The 20313-nt window shown below is 38.7% G+C and overlaps 1 long non-coding RNA gene across 1 annotated transcript; it reads right to left on the bottom strand.

The window, feature by feature from the left end:
* Window positions 1–3867: 3867 nt before the first annotated feature.
* LOC121062038 lies at window positions 3868–15416 on the bottom strand. The gene is made up of 4 exons (XR_005815380.1): window positions 14940–15416; window positions 13956–14011; window positions 8108–8179; window positions 3868–4176 (listed from the first exon to the last, which is right to left on the bottom strand). It is a non-coding gene; the product is annotated as an uncharacterized LOC121062038 (long non-coding RNA).
* Window positions 15417–20313: the final 4897 nt, after the last annotated feature.

Below are 20313 nucleotides of genomic sequence, written 5' to 3'. Positions count from 1 at the left end.
AATAATTCATTGTTTTTGTCCTAAGTTATCATGTTCACAAAACTTTATTCCTTTGGAGACTGTGAGGCATAAGAGATTATTCTGAAATTATATATTAAAAAATGAATAAATTAAAAAAAATATGATGGAATAGTACTGTATTATCTTCACACTTCAAATCATATGAACTCAAACAGAGTAACATAATTCAAGTAAACAACTGTCATTGTCAAATGCTCCAGCTGATTTCTGGATATCTCATTTGAAACACTTGGTTTTATTAAAAATCGAGTATTCTATAGAACATTAGCAATAAGAAGGTGTGAAAACCCTGTTAGGTAACAGAATCATCCATATAAGTTTAAAAAAAGAAAAGAAAAATTGAGCGGTAAATTTGCTGAGAAGGGTTTTCTTAGGAAAGGTATCTCTATGCTTGGAAACCATGAAGGACATATTTCCATAGTTTATTTTTGTGAAATACTACACAATTGAGAGTTCTGTCTGAAATCTCATTCCCACCCATCCTGCATTAGAGCCACTGCCTTCCTTTATGAAAATATTCTTGAAGTTAGAATATTGAAAGCCTTAGTTGGGCGACTTTTTATGTATAAGATTATTTCATTATTTCTATATCCATGCTGATATTTAGAAGTCCAAGAAACATTTCAATATGCAACACTTTACTGGGAAACTTCAAATATATTTTTCAGGCTGTTATTGGCATGCAAATTTTAGAGAAAGTCATCTGCTTTCACCATGTCTTTAGCAGATTGAAATAAATGCGACCTGGAAATTTTGGCTAAAAGCCAAAAGCAGACAAATCAAGAAAGTGAATATTTTTAAATGTAGACTATTTTGGAAAGCATCCATTTACATATATGTGCATTACATTAAACTCTTTTCCTTCCTAAACCCTTCTGGAAGTTCTCCCTGCAGAAAATGCAACTATGCAAAATCTATGAACCAAAAAAGCCATCTCTTTGATCACCACCAAAATGATCACAGCATTAAAAATGTATGCATGATGAAGTGGCTAAAATACAAGCTAAAATTGCTAAGGAAGTGTCTTGTGCAATCATTACCAGTTTAGGAACTTCCCGTAGGAAAAGATGCAGCTTGACCATCATACTGTATAGGAACAGCTGGACTGACTTTTTTTTTTTTAAAGCCCAAACATGCAAAAATTTGTATTGAAGTGAGTGAATTGTCGAGGGTGGAAGGGCCTTGCAGAGAGATCTGGACAGATTGGAGAGCTGGGCAATCACCAACCACATGAAGTTTAACAAGAGCAGGTGCCGGGTCCTGCACCTAAGAAGGGGCAACCCTGGCTATACGTACAGACTGGGCAACGAGAGCCTGGAGAGCAGCCCCGCAGGGAGGGATCTGGGGGTTGTGGTTGACAGCAAGTTGAACATGATCCAGCAGTGTGCCCTGGCAGCCAGGAGGGCCAACCGTATCCTGGGGTGCATCAAGCACGGCATTGCTAGTCGGTTGAGAGAAGAGATTGTCCCGCTCTACTCTGCGCTGATGCAGCCTCACCTCGAGTACTGTGTGCAGTTCTGGGCACCACAGTACAAAAAGGACGTGAAACTGTTGGAGAGTGTCCAGAGAAGGGCTACAAAGATGGTGAAGGGCCCAGAGGGGAAGACGTATGAGGAGCGGCTGAGGTCACTGGACCTGTTCAGCCTGGAAAAGAGGAGGCTGAGGGGGGACCTCATCGCAGCCTGCAGCTTCCTCATGAGGGGGAGCGGAGAGGCAGGCACCAATCTATTCTCTCTGGTGACCAGCAATGGTTGGACCAGGTGATCTTGAAGGTCTTTTGCAACCTTAATGATTCTGATTCTATGACCTGAGGAAATGGAGTCAAGCTGTGACAGGGGAAGTTCAGGCTGGACATCAGGAAGAGGTTCTTCACCGAAAGGGTGGTTGCACACTGGAACAGGCTCCCCAGGGACGTAGTCACTGCACCAATCCCGTCAGAGTTTAAGAAGTGTTTGGACTGTGCTCTCAGTCATATAGTCTGAATTTCTGGGGACACCTGTGTGGAACCAGGAGTTGGACTGGATGATCCCTGTGGGTCCCTTCCATCTTGGGATATTCTATGATTCTGTGATTCTATGACTTGACAATATAGAACATTTAAGAACCATAACATTTAAGATAACAATCAAATATTATTTTAAGGACTTACTTTTAGATACCCAGTTTAAAAAGGACCAAATTTTAATAACCAGTAATGATGATGAGAAACACTGAGGAGTTTAAAAACCATTCAAAAGGAGACCTGGCCCAAGGGTAAAGGTGCATGATGCCTGTTTGATTGCTATCTCAAACTGGCCTTAGAAAGAAATTGACCAGGTGCTTTATTGATCACTACAGAACCCTCAAACTCTACAGGAAAACAAACAAACAAAAACCAAACATAAACAAAAATCCTGCAGAAAAGCCAACAAAGTTTTATTTCCCATTTCTTTCTGTGTAACGTCTGAGTGAGGGGTTAAGGAGCTGTTAGATTTTTTAAAGCTTTCTAATGCTTTATTATATGACTAGTTAAGGAAATAAGATGGACCAAGAGCACAATCCTAGGAAATTTGTTTCCCTAGGAAGCCTGTCTGAAAACTTTGATAATTAGAAATGAAATGGGCTTCAGGCAGCCACAGGCTCTATTTAGTACCCTAAGGCAGGATCAGCTGTTCATAGGATACATTTGTATCAACTGTTTGGAAAGGCACCTAACTATAGAGACTCTGTGCCAACCCCACCCAATATGGTTACTTCCTTTGTCTTAAGAAATTGTTCTTAATTTGGTGACCCTTCTTGAGCAGCGGGGTTGGACTAGATGATCTCTGGAGGTCTCTTCCAACCTCAACCATTCTGTGATTCTGTGATTAATCTGAATACTCCTTGATATAATTTGAATATACCATGATGGAATTTTAATCCATTATTTCTTTCCAGATCATTATAGACATGAAGAATTTATTCCCCTTGTCTTCCCTGAAGCCTTTTATACATTTGAAGATTCATACACATTCCTTCTTTCTCTCTTCTGATTGAGAGACCCTGTTTGTCCATTCTTTCTCTGTGGCTTCTGTGTCTGTGATTCATCACAAACCCAGAGATCATCTCCATCAGATCTTTTACCAGAGCTTCCTAGGTCTTAGTATTTTTCACATGGAAGCAGAAGTGAAATGACCTGAACTTTGGAAGTTTAGGTCCAGAAGTGAAAATACAAAGTCTTTGCTATGTAAAGAACAAACTTTTGCTAACTAGGATGAATGTAAGGACAAGAGGGATTTGAACAAGAAATAAGCTTTGGAAACTTTCTACAAGCTCACTGTGCTCCACAGAGAAGATAACTACATTTTCAGTGAGCTCCAAATTTTTTCAGGAATCCCATGCAAAGAATGCTTGATGGCTTAAAAAATTTCAGTTTTACAATCACGTCTCTTCATCCATCTTGCTGGCTGGCTTGATCTATCTGTAAACTGCAGGAAAGCAAAGACTTTCTTTCTTTTGTAAAGTAGGATGTTCTGGAGTAAGATACAAAATCACGGAAAACACTTTTTTTTCCTTTTGCTTTTGGAGGAGAGTTTTATAGGAATCCTATTGAAACAGAAATCTCCATGTATCATCAAGTTCTTCCAAAAGCAGTTTGTGGCTCATGCCTTCCTACTTCAATTCTATCCACAACTGCAATGGTAGGTTCAGTGACAGTTTTTAACTAAGCATTAAAAAAAAGTCAGTTCATATATCTGTCTTGTTCTACTGTATTGACTTGATAAAATATCAAACATAAATAATCTAATTTCATCCTGCAATGTCTTAAATTATTCCAGGTATAGATACTATTGAAATAGGATGAACAGATTATCATAAAATATATTTCCAGTATCTCACTTTATTAGAAAAAATTCTTCTGTGTTGCCTTTTCTATATATTCCACTTATTGACATGTTTATGGACAGATGTTTTCTGCTGTAAGTTTTGTAAAGAGAGAGGTTACAGAGCTCCACCTACATGCAGTTCCATGGAATTATGATAGTCAGTTTGGTCAACAGTGGGTGATCTGTATACACACAGCTCCTGAGACAGACAGTAATCAATTACATCCCAAATTCAGGAATCAGAAGATGGAACTCAATATATTTTGGTCAACTTCACCTCAGAGCTTCTATATCCAATAAAGTTGTAAAACTGAAAAGAAAAATAAATTCTGGGTAACAAGACTTGAGGCATTCAGAGCAGAGGGTAGTAGCTAACAAAAGAATTTCAAAGCAAGTTCAAGTGTATATTTGGAATAAAGAGAAGAAGCATAATTCTATCTCATGACTAACAGAGCAATAGCAAATATGCGTTGAGCAAAAGATGCTTTACAGGCATTACCAGTTATCAATTGGTGGTTCAGGAGTGTTTTGTAGCATTCATTTGCAAATATTTGCATGTCGTCATTTCAATGCAATGGAAGAAAGAGACGAACTGGCAGCGGAAATACAATAGGAAAATGGTGAAAAATGAATAAACCCTACTTTGCAAATTATCTGCTAGCAAATCCGGAGACCAAACCTGTTCAGCCCTGTACGCCAGTCACTGCCTTTTAGCAGTCAGGTTAATAAGCTTTATAGCTGGTGTATTTTCAGCCAAAGAACAAAAGCAGGACAGTTTGACACATGGAAGATCAAGAATAAAAAACTGTACTATTTCTGAGTCAAGCAGCAGTGTTCTTTTACACTGGGAAAGAAGGGAAGTCTTTTCTGCAAAAGGTGTGCAGTGGAGTGTAGAAGGAAGAACATTCTTATTCCCTGATCGACCTACCTTATCCCAAGTCCCACATATCTTGTTGATGGCTCTCCATCGAAGATGAAAACCTCATATCTTGGGTTCCATAGACAGTTCCATAGTCTGATTTGCCATAGCTGTACCAGCCCTTCCACCAAGATTTTATGGTCCCATTTAGCTTTAGGGACCCTCATGCTTTAGAACCTCAGGCTATGGCTTCTTAATAGCTTGCTGTTACTTATCCTGAGTGTGGTGCAGTTTTTAGACATTTTTAAAAGATCAGACACATTCTGTTGCTCTGAAAATGCTAGTTACAAACAGTGGTACTAGTAAAAGGCTACCTGCAGAGTAATCTAAAGCTAAATCTCTGATAAGCAAAAGCTAAATCCATATGCATTTGCTGATGCATACCATTAAAGTTGCTGAATCTCTGGAGCTGCCTTTATTTTATTTTTTTATTTTTTTTTAAATCTCTCTAATAGAGGAATTTTGATCAAATAGCAAAGGACTGAAAGTAAAGACTGTGGTATTGTTTTTGCATTTCATGAAACCGGACATAATTGTTGTCATACAGATGACGCCTCTACTTGCCAACTCATTTCCTTGATCAGTGATCAGTACATTAGTAAAATGTAATTGTTTCCAAAAAAAAAAAAAAAAGAAAAAGTTATATGTTTCTGTATATTATGCGTTATATATAGTTACAGTGTAGTTATGAAAAAAGAAGTCGAAGAAAGGCTTGTATGTAGGAAACCTTGCATTTATTTATTTTTTTGTTATTGTTAGTTGGCCTGCTGGAAGATGCTACCTTTTCCTCCATACCTTTCTGTAAAAAGGCATTTCTTAGTAGTATCACACTACTACAACTTCATGAAAAATCAAACAGATGTCTTATTACGGCTAAAGCTTTTTTAAAATCTTGGCTTTTACCCTTTAATTCCTGCATAAACTTTTTTTCTGTGTGATGAGATGTCATCGTATTGCAATTTAAATACAGAGGCTTGTTGAAACGTGTAAATGCTGCCTCCTGGCGACTCACTGTATGGCTACAGGATGGGGGAATCTCAAATGGCTTCTCAGGCTTATACACAGAAATCAGAAGAGCATTTTATTTGTATCTAACTTCAGAACAGACTTAATCACACCTGTATTTGTTACTTAACAAGGAATTTTTTTCTTCACAAGAACTGTCAAAGATAACTAAGCACCCGATTGTGCAACATTTCATTCTTATTTTCCTGCCAGGAGGAAAGAGCTGGAGTTTTACTTCAAGTATGCTCAGGCTGGCTCTTATTTTGAAATGTTAGAGAATGTAATATGGAATACGATGTAGACAAATATTTTAAATTATATGAAACAGGGTAGTGGAGAAAACATGAAAATAGAAGGTAGTTAACAAGTGTAAAACCTAAAATATATCTAAACACTGCCTTCTCCTTACCTCCCCTCTAGCATTACTGTGAAGTCCAAACATTACTAAAATGCAGATTTTTCTACATAGTTTAATTCTTAGTAGTTAAGAAATTTAACCAGACACCCTTAACTCTGTCTGTGTGCTCGTCCTGTAAAATGAGGAATACCTAGGCAAAGAGATACTGTGTGTAATATTAAATGCTATTCGACACTGTATCGATCACACAATGGGACAGAAATTAGCTGACTTGACAGGCATGCAGTACCAAATCCACTGAAGCCACTGCTCTCTGCAAGGCTAGAACTTGCCAGGTTTGTCTGCTGTCCTGGCAAGACAGACCTGTGACTGAGCAGCAAATGGAGGCCATATTCTTTAAACCTTCTTACTGTCTTTCTTGATGCTTTTATTCATTTATGAATTCTTTTCACAGACAAATCTTTGTTATTCCACCCTACTTTGCTACTGCTACACCTACGTTTAATATGACTGGTTCTGCTGGTTGCATGAGGCAGACAGGACTCAAAGATAATTAGTATTTTCACCGCTGACCTGAAAGATGATTTGCATTTGTTTTTTGGACCTGAAGGTGTATGTGCTCCATTCTGTTAACACTGATATGAAAGCACAAAGGAACGGAAACTGGATTAGCTGTGTTTGCCTGGAAACTAAGCAATCCTTGGGTGGCACAAAGATGATATGTGTGACTCTTACCACCAGCTTCTTCCCAGTTGTGGGAATATGGAACATTCCAAAGATGTGACAGCATGGCCACAATAACTCACACTCCAGCTACCTTTGACTAGAAAATTAAAATACTTCATCAGTTTTGTCATGTAAGCCTTTGAAAAGAGGGTTGCATAGGACTACAAGTAAAGAATTATGATCTATTTATTCCTTACATTCATTCTGAAGAGAGTTATTACCAGCTGCACAGGGTTTAACAGCATAGCAACTTAGACTTTTAATTTTCACTTGTAATTTCTACCAAAATATTTACTGTATATATACACTGAGATGTTACTGAGAAGCTGTGCAGGAAAGTTGTCTTCAGCTGAGGATAGAAAGGAGATAGGAGTGTGTCCAAATGGCAACTGCCAGCTGTATTTTCAAATGGTATGCAGAAAATTGTCTTGCCAAACAAGGATTTGGCCCCTGGTTCAAAGCTTCATGAAGAAACCGTGGAAAAATCCTCTTTAAATGGATTAGCTATTCTGTTCTCATGAACAGAAGCAAAAAAATTATGGATTTAAATCATTATTCCCTTGGATTATTAATAGCCACACATTATCACTCAGGTGAGCATTAAAGGCTGGCAGACCAAAATGCTTTGCTCCAGACCTCCAGGCTGGTCACTTCCCTGTGGCATAACTGAGTAGCTAGGATCAAGACAACAGACAGACCACATGCATGTAGTCCACTGCAGCAGAGGCAACAGGAGCAAGAATGGGCTGTGTTCACTGTTAGGTACATTTTTACTGTTTATGGCTCCGTTTAATAGTCTGGCTGAAACAGTACCTGTTTTAATAGTGTGTCTGGTTAACAAGCAGTTATTTCTCTGAAGCACAAAGAGATTTCTGAGTAACATTGACTATTCAGTTACTCAGCTAGCTAGTTGCAGCTAATAAATCAAAGCTCTTCTCATTCTTTTATCCTAATATTCTGGCCTCATTTCTTAAAGTAGTGCCTCAATATGTGCTGTGCATGTGATAGATTTACTTATGAATCCAATCCTACAGGCACTCTACAGCTTTGCAGACACATCTGTTAGGACTTTTTTTTTTTTTTTTTTTCCCTAGCTATATAGAACGTACATCAAGCTTCTACAAAAGAGCAAAAAATCACATTCATTTACAGGAGCATACAGTGACATTTGTATTAATCTTCAATGAGGTGACGCATGGAATTCATTAAAATAATAAAGTGTGTGATACTCACAGCTCCATATTTCCTTAAACATGAAAGACAGTAATATTTTCCATGTGAAAACCTGCTGCCCCTCACTGGTTTCTAAAAGAAACAATGGAACAATGCCATCAATCACTCAGAACAGTAAGGACCTGCTTAGAATCCACAGCTTTTAGTTAATAACTAAATTAAGAATAGCATGATGTCAAGGAATAGCCTGTAAACAGAACTAATCATGATGTCTTGTTGGTCTACTTAATTACTAAGCCTAGCACATGCACCTTCTTCCCTCCAGTGTTTGTTGTCATTTCCCATAGAATGACAATGAACTTTGAGTTAGATTATAGCTAGAGGTCATAGTTGATCCTGGAAATGGCACAGAGGGAAATGCTGTAGTAAAGAAATTCTGAAATTCTTCAGAAAGCCCTACGTTTAGAAACATTTAGTGTTTGCAGCTACAGAATGAAGCAATGTGACCTGCAAGCAGTTCATGTGTTCAAAACAAAATTCTTCACCAAGTAAAGAAAATAAGGCTGGGATTCCTCATCTGAAATAACATCTAGTCTCTTCAACCACTAATAGCATGAATAAACAACAAGGATGTAGCAGAGGGTTATGGTAATGAAAGTGCAATTCATCTGAAGAAGCTTATGTAATTGGATTATATTTATATAACGTCCCTTTTTGCAGCATCTCATTGCTCTGTACTCTTATAAAGTGCTTGATTTTACAAGAATCCAGCCAGGCAAATAACTACTGAACACAGATGGGAAACCAAATTAAAAGAAAGAATGGGAGCTACATTCAGACTGATTCACAAAATTAACTTCACTATCACAAACGACTCCTCTATCAGTGCCGTAGGGTCTTCCAGCCTTGTAGAAGCAGTGTTCTGAATTGCTGTGTGCACTCCTAAGCCTGGATACCTCAGCAGTGGCAAAACCAAAGGTTTGTACTGAGAGCAAGTTGCCTGAATGGGGCCCTAAAGAGCTTTTTCATGGTCATGCTTTATTTGAAGTAAAACAGACAGCTGTAGTTAGATGTTTCACAAGTCCTGCTGGTCAGGCAGGAATAATTCTGGGGAAGCAGTAGTTCTGTAAGTAATCCTTTAATGTAATGACAATTTTAGGTGAGCCAGAGAAAAGTGCAGTCTCCTCTATCCAGCTTCCTAAGGTCTTGTAAGTTTTTGGCAGATATTCACACACCCGTTTTACCCCATGACTCCTTTCTTCCCCACAGCTAGTTAGTCCCTCTCTTCTCTGCGACCTTTTTTCCATTTAAGAGACCAAAAGCTTTATTTTCAATTCAACTGAAGATGATTATAATTGATGTGAATTATGCAAAGCCTCTTGTCACATTTTCCATTCTGGCTGACTCAAAGCCCTGGATCTCAAACCCCACTCTGCACTGCTGTTCGAGGTCTGATTCTATAGATCAAATCCATTTCTAGTTTCAGAGATCTTTGTCTAGTTGATCATATTAGTAATTATGGTCTGTATGAACATAACTCACAATATTTAAATGTGAGTTAGTGGATGAATACCATCAGATGAAAGTGCCCTTTAGTAAGTCCTTTGTAATACATAAATAACTCTGCTGAGAGCAAAACAAAGGCCCTTTGTGTTATTGCAGAGTGGAGCCAAAAATGTTCTCGAAGCAAAGTTTGTTTTCAATATAATTACATACAGCTCATACATAAAGCAGCTTGCCATGCTGTAGCCAAAAATGTAGTCCTTTAGATTCCATGAACATCTCCATCTATCTATATTAACAATAGAAACAAATATATGGTAAGACTGTTTATATTTCACTGGTTCCTTTATTTTATTCTACTTGATATATAACTTGTTGTCTAAGGACACAGTCCTGCAAGAATCTTACTGCTGGCACAAATATCTGCCTGTACAAATGGCCTCGCAGCACTGGGAGTCCTGTGAGTGAATTCAGGACTGTTTTGATATGTTTTGGGATAGTGCCTGTTACTGATTGTGACTGGGGACTTAAAAGCTGCAGTGACAGAACAGAGCAGAAAATGTAGCAAATATATTCTAGGATACTAAAGAAAAGGATGAAAACAAAATCTTAGATAATTTCTTTATATTAGGTGTGCTAAGAACAGGAGAATATATTCAAACTTCCCAGTGAAAGCTTAGATGCCTAAGAAATTATTTTAGGAAAATGAACACGTCCCCATACACCTGATACTAGCCAGCTGATAGATCAGCTGAAGCATCCTGTGAGGATGATCCATTTGGAGACTTCTCAACAATTAAATAACCCTTCTGCACTTGAACTGATGGAAACAATTCTGAATCCCTCAATGTTGATGGGAGAACACTCCCTCCAAGAAAGCACCATAATTCATCTGGAAAATTTTGTTCTTTAGTTATTTTTCCTCACATTCCTGCATCCTTCCATTCCACAGTATAATGACTGTAGAGCCAGACGCCAATCATAACCAATTCTCCACTGTGTTTTCACTTGTATATCAGTATTTAACATCTTTCTTTCTGAATGCAGTAACAGAAAAGCAAGTGATGATAATCCACAGTGCAGTCTCATTACTCAGTAGTGTATGTTTCTTTGCCGCTACAACATGTTTATGTGGTTCCAGGAAGAATCACCACTACAGAAATAATTTTCCTTGTATAGAAGTCCACAGTCAGTAAAGGGCTGCTATAGTTGGACAGTAGGGATGTGACGTCTATGCCACACTGAGATGTGGAACAGACCAAAGGAGAGCCAGTAGCTGAAACACCTCAGGACAACATAAAAGCTTCCTCTAAAATCCTTCCTCTGCTCAGGATAGGTCAAGTCCCTGGAGGTCTCAGATCAAAGTAGACAAGATTTGCACTGAGCACAATTTACTTTGCTAAAAGAACATGAACCATGATGTCACCAAAGGGTCTAGGTCTCTAGAAATTTTCTCTTATTTTGGGGGAAAGTCCATTTCCATCCCTGTTTCTGAATTATTTTTTTTAGTGAAGCAGAAGACAGTTGTGACCCTGACACAACCTACACAACTGGAACAGTACATAGCTATTATTTCCACCAACAGGCTGGGAACCACACCATCAGACATCCATAGTCCTCTTATTCTTCCCATCTGCTACTATCACCTGCGTCCACTCATGTACTAGGAAAAAATGTGAATAAGGAAGGCATCCTAAACCCTTTTGTATTTCTCACACAAGCAAGCAGGCTAGACCACAGTCTTGTCCTAAATCACTATCTGTTTAGCCTAGAAATACTAATGGCACACCAAACTGTGCAGGAGCATTGATCTGGTTAAGGCTGGGAAGACTCTGCTGAGGGATCTGGACAGGCTAGGTCAATGGGCTGCATCCAGTTGCATGGCATGCAACAGGGCTAACTGCTGGGTGCTGCACTTGGGGCATAACGACCCCTTGTAGTGGTACAGGCTTGGGGAAGGTGGCTGGAAAGTTGCTTGGCAGAAAAGGACATGGGGATGCTGGTCAAGAGCTGGCTGAATGTGAGCCAGCTGTGGCCCAGCTGGCCAAGAGGGCCAACGGCCTCCTGGCCTGCCCCAGAAATGGTGTGGCCAGCAGGCCTAGGGAAGGGATTGTCCCCTTGGATGCAGCACTGGTGAGACCGCACCTTGAGCACTGTCTTCAGTTTTGGGACCCTCACGACAATAAATTGAGCTGCTTTTTATCAAAAAGAAGTAAGATCTGCTCCAAGGATTAATATGCATTTTATATTATTGTTAAACCCCTGGAAATAAAATTGTTTAAATGACTTCTTGTCTAAATAGTTTCAAACTAACTGGTAAGCTGTACTGACAAAAGTACTTCTTGTTCTGAGAGACAAATGAAGAGGTAAACACAGCCATGATGAGTATTCTCTGTCAGGGAAGGAAAACTCTCTACACACTTTTCCAACGTGTGTCACAAGTGAAAGCTGGCAGATACAGGATCCACCAAAGAACCTACAAGTTCATAAAATCACAGAATCATAGAACCATCTGGGTTGGCAAAGACCTTCAAGATCATCAAGTTCAACCACCAGCCTGACCTGCCAAGTTCCAACACTAAGCCATGTCCCATAGTGCTGCATCCACACATCTTATAAATAACTCCAGGAAGAGGACTCCACCACTTCCCTGGGCAGCCTTTTCCAATGCTTGACCACCTTCTCTGTGAATAAATTCTTCCTAATGTCCACTCTAAACCCTCCCTGGCGCAACTTGAGACTGTTTCCTCCTGTCTAAGATATCACTTCTAAATTTAAAATTGAAGCAGGAAACAAACAAACAAAAATTAACAATGGGATTTCGGACTTTTGAAACTTTAAGCAAAGGTAACTGAGTCTGCCAGAGCAAGACCACCTGTAGCAAATCTCAAGGTAATGCTGCACTTCAGTTTCAAAACACAGAAACCACATTTATATCTCTGCAAACTAATACCACACTGGCAGTCTGGGCCCTAAGTTTTATCTTTGGACACTCTACCTGCATTCCAATAAAAATTTCAGACTTAAATAAGGACAATATTGATCAGATTCACTAGATACCTGATGGAAAAACTAAAAAAGTCAAGCTGAAATTTTTACTAAAAATGTCATTTATATATGTGGAATTTAAACAACTTAGTGCTCACTGAAGAGGACATTTCCAGAAAATGTGTGTGCCAAAGTAGAAGTAAGCCCATGTGTTTTATGTGGTTTTCTATGCACACCCCTAAAATGGTGTTTCAGTGTACCCTGCATTCACAAGCATTATGGGTTCCTAAAGACAGACCAGTTCAAAGCATTCCTGTTAACACAGTGACTGAAGGTACACACACAAGAAACCATACATGTTTTCTGGTAAAAATGAAAACCTTGGTTTTCGGGAACAGATATTGCTCAGTGCCAAGCTGTGCCATCTGCATAACGATAGAGCCATAAAGGATGATCTATCTCTCTCTATCAGCTAAATTCCCCATGAGTATGTCTTTGATCTGTGGGCAATTGCATGACTTAGCTGAAGTTTCTGGGCATGATAATTATCTTACATTCAGCCTATTTGAAGAAACAATTTAGAGGGACCCCTTTGTTTGGTGATGGCTAAAATAGGAGCAAATCAGTCACCTGGGGACTGAGCCACGCGGAGGCCGCAGCAACCACTGAGCTGCACAGTCCCATGGGCTCTCCCCGTGTGTGGGAAATAACGCGGGCGTATGGGATTGATTTGAATGCAGAACAGTGTGTGTGCGTGCATGCGTTTGTATTTGCACGCATATGTATACATGTGTAACAAACAGAGCAGTGAAGAGAAACTCTGCTGATACAAACAAGTCAGCAAAAAAAGCAAGACCCAAGCAGAGAAACAGCAGCTGGAATGTGACCATGAACAAAAACTAGAGCAAGCAAGAGGTTTGGGGCTGCCTGTGCTGAAAAAGGCTTGGAACTGAGAACAGAGAAACTTGCTCCTGTTACTTGAATTCAAATATACTCAGAGAAATACACTCTGCTTCTATAAAAGCACTGGATTGCATTAAAAAAACACCTAACTGCATTTTCAGTTTCTTCTTTTACAGGAAATATCCCAAGATTCATCTCAAAAATTATTCACGCCAAAACAGGAAAACAACATAAAGGTAGAAAATTTGGGAAGCTGTACAGGAACTGGAACTAAAATATAAAATCAGAAGATTATCTGGAATGTATCTGCAACTAGTTTAATTTCTTGGTTTTGGGTGTATGCTTTTGAAATTGAAATAAGTAATGCCTTCAGCTACTCGATTTATGATAGTTGCACAACGCCAGGTCTGCAGCTTATGTTTATATAAAACTGTTGTCTAAAAAAAAAAAAAGGGTTGCAATTCAGTTTTGATGAGAGAGAACCTCCTTAGTGCCCTCTCTAGCCAAGTAATACCTCCAGAATGCAGACAGACAGATGTCTTTCTCCGGCCTGCTTGTTCCTTGTCTCATCTATTAGAAAGCAAATAAAATTGCACAGACCAACAATGTTAATGAGAACAGTAGAAGTTCTTACTGAATGAAATCACCATATTGGAAAAGAAAATATACCACATATATATTACAAATCAATTACACAATATTCATGACTTCCCTTGCCACACAAAAGAAGATGTAAAAAAGAAGAGATAACGTAGTGATTCAACTGGACTCACATATTACATTATATTTCAGGGTATCTGTGTACTGCATATACCACTTTGGTTGAGGTACAAACCTATGTACTTGCTGAATACTGGAATATACTCAGAATATTATTTTCCTCCTATTGTTATTGAAAGAACTTATAAGAAGTTGTAAATGATGCTCCTTTTTTTAGAGGTGCCTCCTCCACATGAGAATCAAGAGGCTACAAAAGGTCTTACAGCAACTGGGAGTTGTAACTAGGAATCAGAAACAACTTGCAATTAGAAGTCCCAATAGCAAAATGAAAGAAAATGGAAGTAAAAAGTATGCAGAGCAGAGCCAGCCAAAGATAAAGGCACAAATATTATTGCTTTGATTTAAATTGTAATAATTTTAGAGGGAAGAAGGTAATAAAATAAAATATCTTTATAATGCATACACTCATGTACAAGGGAGAAAATGAATTGAAGTTTTTGAAAAAAATATTTTAGGGTCAAAATTTCAATAAATTTTTGTCATAAACCAAAAGGGGTTTAAGTCACATTAGGTTTTCTGAGGAGAATGTAGTAGAAGAAAAATTGTTTTCTTAATCCAAAACTGCAGTTAGGTATTATTTGGGGCATCCAAAGAAGGCCAAACAACAAGAATGCAAGTGATGGAGTTGGAGAGGAAAGAGGAAAACAATAATCAAATTAGAAAGGAAACAAAAGCAGAGAAAGTAGAACAGGAAGAAAGAATGAATCAAACTGCTTACCTCTTGCTCCAGTGCTCTGAAAGGTTTTATGTCTGACTTATCTTTTACACTTACAGTGTCCTGCCCAAGGATTTCAGTGTTTCACAACTGTTGAGATGCATCATCATAAGAATGCATTTGCCTCACAGTATACCCCACATTCTTTCAACCTCTTTTCCTGACTTGCCTCACACCTGCATCATTGATGACAGTCCATCAAAGTTATTTACAGTAAATGGCGCTGCTGTGCCATCAGTCTGTCTGCAACTAGTTCATCACTTCAGATTCCCACCCAGCAGTTTCCTGTCCCTCTGCAGCTGCACCTCCCACTTCCTTCCAGGCTGCATCTCCTCAAGCTGACAAAGTTTGTGATGGTAAAATGGATGCATGTGTTTAAACTGGAGAAACTGCTTCTTTCAAGGTGCTCCAAGACCAAACCAAACAGTATTTATCCCTTATCCAGGCACCAACTAATTCTTCCTGAACCCAAAAATGAAAAAAAAAAAAAAAAAAAAGTGTTGTTGGGGGGGGAGGGGGGTTGGGAGGGGGAGAGGCACTGATTTTCTTTAAATCTTGTTGATTCCTTCAAGAATTCCTTGCAAGCAAAAAGGTGTGCCCAGCTTCTGGGCTGAGAGGCAGAAACTTACATCCCAAATTGTCCAAATGAAAAAAATATCCAATGCTATCAGTATGAAGAAGATGCAGAGTTAATTTGAAATTGTATGGTGAAGATGGGAACTACAAAGTAGACTGTATGGCAGGATATCATGAAGTGTAGGTTAAGAGAACGTGTGCTGCTGGATAAGGAGAAACACAGTGGTTTGACCTGCCGTGTGGAAGCCCAGCCAGACCAACTGTTTTGAACACTGGGATCATTTGGATCATCCTGAAAAAGAAGAAGCAAACAAACTTAAAAGCAAACAAACAAACTTTTCCTTACAAAATAAGGTTTTCCTCCCAAGTTAAGAAAGAAAATGCTTAATAAGGGCTAGTTAACGTTTACCCTGTATCCATTCCAGCTCATAGAAAAGTGCAATCATTCTTTAAGGAAAACACAGACAGTAGCGTGGTAAATTATGGTATTTGAAGAGCGATGCATGGCTGTCAAACTGTAATAGGAACAGCATCTCAGATTATCTGATATTCAATGGCACATGCTCTGAAAGAAGCTCAGACTGAGAAAAGACAGCCAGGAAACATCAGTGTTGAACAGAGGCAGCAAGATGTAAAACAGTATTATTTATAAAAGAAAAGATTAAAGCTAGAAAGGTCTCCAGGTACCCACCAAGGACCATAAAGACTGTGTGACAAACGAATAGACCCACCACTGGATCTCCTTTCATCAGCCCTAAGGAACATCCTGACAAGAGGTGTGCCTAAGGGGAGGGCGTGCATGACACTGCCTCTTCTGCCAGCTTCAGCAAACACTGGGCTGGAAGACAACTTGCACTCCTCCTGTCACGTCTCTTCACTTGCGCCCTTTTGTTTCCCCAGTGTAGATCTACTTGTTTCTGTTCCTCTCCCTATGCCATCAGCTTATGTCTTAGCTGGCCAGATCACTATTTTTGGCAGCACCGATGCAAGTCTAAAACAGGGAGGCAGAGGAAAGCAATGCCTTTAAACAGCTCAGTGCTTATAAAGGTTAGCCAAATCTTGGGAGTTACTGTGTGCTGTGGTCAGTCTCCTCTAGCAACAACATTGTAAATTAAAGTCAGGAGCAGAAACAGAAGGTGCACTTTCTAACTTGGCCTTTTTTCCCCCCCCTTTATTCTTTTGTGGGTGCTTGCCTTAATTTGTCATTGAAGAGGCAGATTTAGGCTTTTACTGCAACAATAATAACAGCAGCTCTGGCTCATCATTTTAATTTCTTCTTCATCCAAAAAGAGCAGTTATTATCATCTTTAATACCAGCTAAAAGACTGCCAAATACAACAGCTTCCCTTATAAGAAACAAAACAAAACCAGCAACCACTACTGCAGCTATGAGGAAGGAAGTAAGAGATGTGGTTAAAATCTCACTCAACCATTTTCCCTGTTCTTTTTTTACTTTTCTTTGTGGCTAACAAATGTTAAAACTTCTTGGCTTTTTTAGATGTGGGTATTTGCTGAAATACATTTGGTTGTCTCTGAATGGCCAGACCTTAACTACTTAGTATTATACAGTGGGTCATGTAAATAAATACCTCTGACCTTCCTGACTCATTTGTTCCAGTAAAACAGGCTTAAAGCTTCTAATTAATACAGGATGTCACTATCATCTTTCCATCCCCCACCAATGACTCCATAAACACTGTGCCATTGTTTCCTCATTATTTTCTTCTTCCTAGTGCTTCTCCTCTCACTGCTACAAACTGACACTCCTTGGGTTACTTCCTCATCCCTACTGACTTAGGAGCCCCAGTCATTGCCGCTTCCCCCAGGAAAGTGCTGCTGCTACACTAATTCCTTTACTGAGCTGAAAGGCAGTCCTTTATGCCAGACCCCAGTGTCTTTGCTTATTCCCGGTGACATAATCTTTTTGATACCTGAGAAAACATACTATTTCTGGCGATGACAAGATGAGGACTGAGTGCCCTCTTATAGTTCAAATCATTCATATTCTTGCCTTCAAGGTTCTGGCCTACAACAATGATTTGTCATCCCATTTCAGTTCAGAAGGCTCTCCTTTCTGGTCTCAGCAGCCATGGCAGCATGTCCATTTCTTTGATATTTCTTTGAATCTCGGAAAGATTCTCTAAGCAAGCCAGGCTTCTAAATATCCATCCATTCCCAATCTGTTATTCTTTACTAATATAACATGTTCTAGACAATATAAAGCCAAAGGACTTCATCCAATATTGAAACTGCGGAAGGTAAAACAAGTTAGACACCAGAAAACACTTTCCCATTGCAAGGAAAACTAGCCATTGCAATAGTTCACTGAACAAGAAAGAGGAATCTCCATTTTTGGACACTTCAGAAAGGAGGTGACAGGGACATCTGGCAGTATATTATGTTCTGGGAGAATGGGATCTTTGGCATGATCTGTCCAGGTCCTTTCCAGACATGGTTACTGTTTCTGTAATAAAAATAGCAATGTCTGAACCCATGTAACCCAGATAGCCTAACCTGATTTCTGTTCAAGAGATCACTTCAAACTAGTGGTCAAATCACACTGAAGCCAGTCTCTTGACAACTTGTTTACCAAAAGAAACTTTCCCACTAACTGTGACCCCAATGCTTATGCCTTTTTTGTACCTGACTTTTCCCATAACCCCTCCTCTGTTTCTTAGTGCCTGCTCTGACTGCAAACTTGTTCAGACAAATAGCTTACGTGAAATCTTGGCCATACTACTTGGAATGGAAGATATTCTGTTTAAGTCAGTGAGATAATTCAGGGTAGTGAAGTTAAGCACATACTTGTCTAAAAGATATTAGCATAATAACAGTGCAGATTTGAAGGACGGTGGGTACTCACATTCAAATAGCTGTAATAAGGAATTATAAATCACCTACACTGAAGTTAAACTTTTGATGACTGAAAGATGATGATTGAAGCTTTTGCAATTCTTCAAAGTAAAAACAGGACCCTGCAATTAAAATAAACAAAACAAAACAAAACAAAAACAAATAAACAAAAAAAATTGTTTTCATTGCTATATAAAATTATAAAATACACTTGGTAGTACTCAGAGTCCTCAGGAAATTTCCAAATGAAATTTGGGAAACTGAAATGAAGGGGTGATGAACAAAGGCACCAGATGGGGACTCTCCTGTTAACCAGCAAGGTCGCCAGTGAAACACCTCCATTCTCAGAAGGAAATGATAAGTATCTCACTGTAGCAAGGGTAAACAAAAGATGAGGCAATGGATTTTTTTTATTTGAAATGTTGAACTTCGTTGACATATCTAATAAAATCAGAGTATCTTACAGCTGACATGACTTACTCACAAGTGAAAATCTTCAGTATACTGGTTTCTATCAGCAAACATATTCAAAACCTTGGCTGAAAATGACCAAAGGATGGAACACAGATTAAAGTCCATCAATCTAGTCTAAAGCCTTATAGAAAACAGGAAGCACTAAAAAGAATGCAGTTGGTAATTGCAAAATAATCAGTGATATTTTAAATAAGCAAAAATTGAGGGATTAATGTATAAATAAGCTTGCTATGTTAAATCAAATAACAATACTTGAATACTTTTTCCTCCCAGCTATATCTGTCTAGCCAAAGATCTCTCTGTCCCTTGTTTTGAATAGTTATTCTTGTATTTTTGATAACTATTACAACCAAAATATCTCCAAAAGGAATAAACATACAGAATATAGTTTTGGTACAATTAAGCAGAAGGGATTTGCCACAGGACAATGACAATAACTTACCAACAGGAACTTCAATGACAGCTCAGACCTCTTTAGTTCTTGCATCAACAGCAAAGAATGTTAAGATGTGTTTGTCGTATGACGCAATTCTAGGAATAAAGACTGGCTGGAAAAGGTGTCAGCTGATAATTAATGACAAGCACATGAGAAGCCATTAATAAAACCATTCCTGCAGATGACCTGCTCCTCTGTAAAAGAAAACAAGACTGCAGTCTTAAAGCAAATATACAATACTGTTATGAGAAATGGCCTGTGTTATGTATGTTACATCATGTTACATCATGTTAAAATCTAGCAGGTGATCACAGTCTTACTAAGTTTCCTTTCAGTAATGCCAGGCATGGATCAGATTTGTAGAACAGATGCTGAAAGTAAACCTTGGTAATATGAAAAGCAGAGCCTGGGCTAGCAACACTGAAGTGCCAGAGCAACAGCCCATTGCTAAGTATGCTGTGGTAACCTGATCTGAGAAAGCAAGGATTACACAGTCACCACCAGTCAGTTTGTGCCTCTGTTACTCCATGCCTTACAATATTTGAAAATGCTGGCCAGTTTTAGCCAAATTTGAAACCAGCATTGAATTGCAAAATCATTCAGCTGGATGATTCTGACAGATTAAATGTCCAAAGGTAAACTAATTTTAACTATATTGAAGCACCAAATGATTCTGGTTGGATGAGACTTCAAGAAGTCATCTGGTTCACCTGGTGAAGTGCCAAAAGGGTAAATCAATCTTTCACAAGTTTAAAAAAAATAAATAAATCAGTCATTATACATATATATACACAGCTTATATTTTGCATCAGCTGAGTGACTAAGACACACATACCTATATTAACATAGCTTTGGGCAAGTCATAGCACATACTGATTCTTACTCAGATGGGGTGGCACCTTGGGGGAGTGTATGGTGAGTTAGGATATTGAATTGAGGATACAGAACATAAATCCGTAAGGAAATAGTTTTGAATATTCTATTGCTCATAGTACAAATTGTTTGCCTAAGGCATAAATGTTAGAATTGAAAAGAGTA

This window comes from Cygnus olor, chromosome Z, assembly GCF_009769625.2.
Source record: "Cygnus olor isolate bCygOlo1 chromosome Z, bCygOlo1.pri.v2, whole genome shotgun sequence".
NCBI classification, from domain to species: Eukaryota; Metazoa; Chordata; class Aves; order Anseriformes; family Anatidae; genus Cygnus; species Cygnus olor.
The sequence above is the reverse complement of the archived record's forward strand: the minus strand, read 5'-3'. Positions and strand labels throughout refer to the sequence as shown.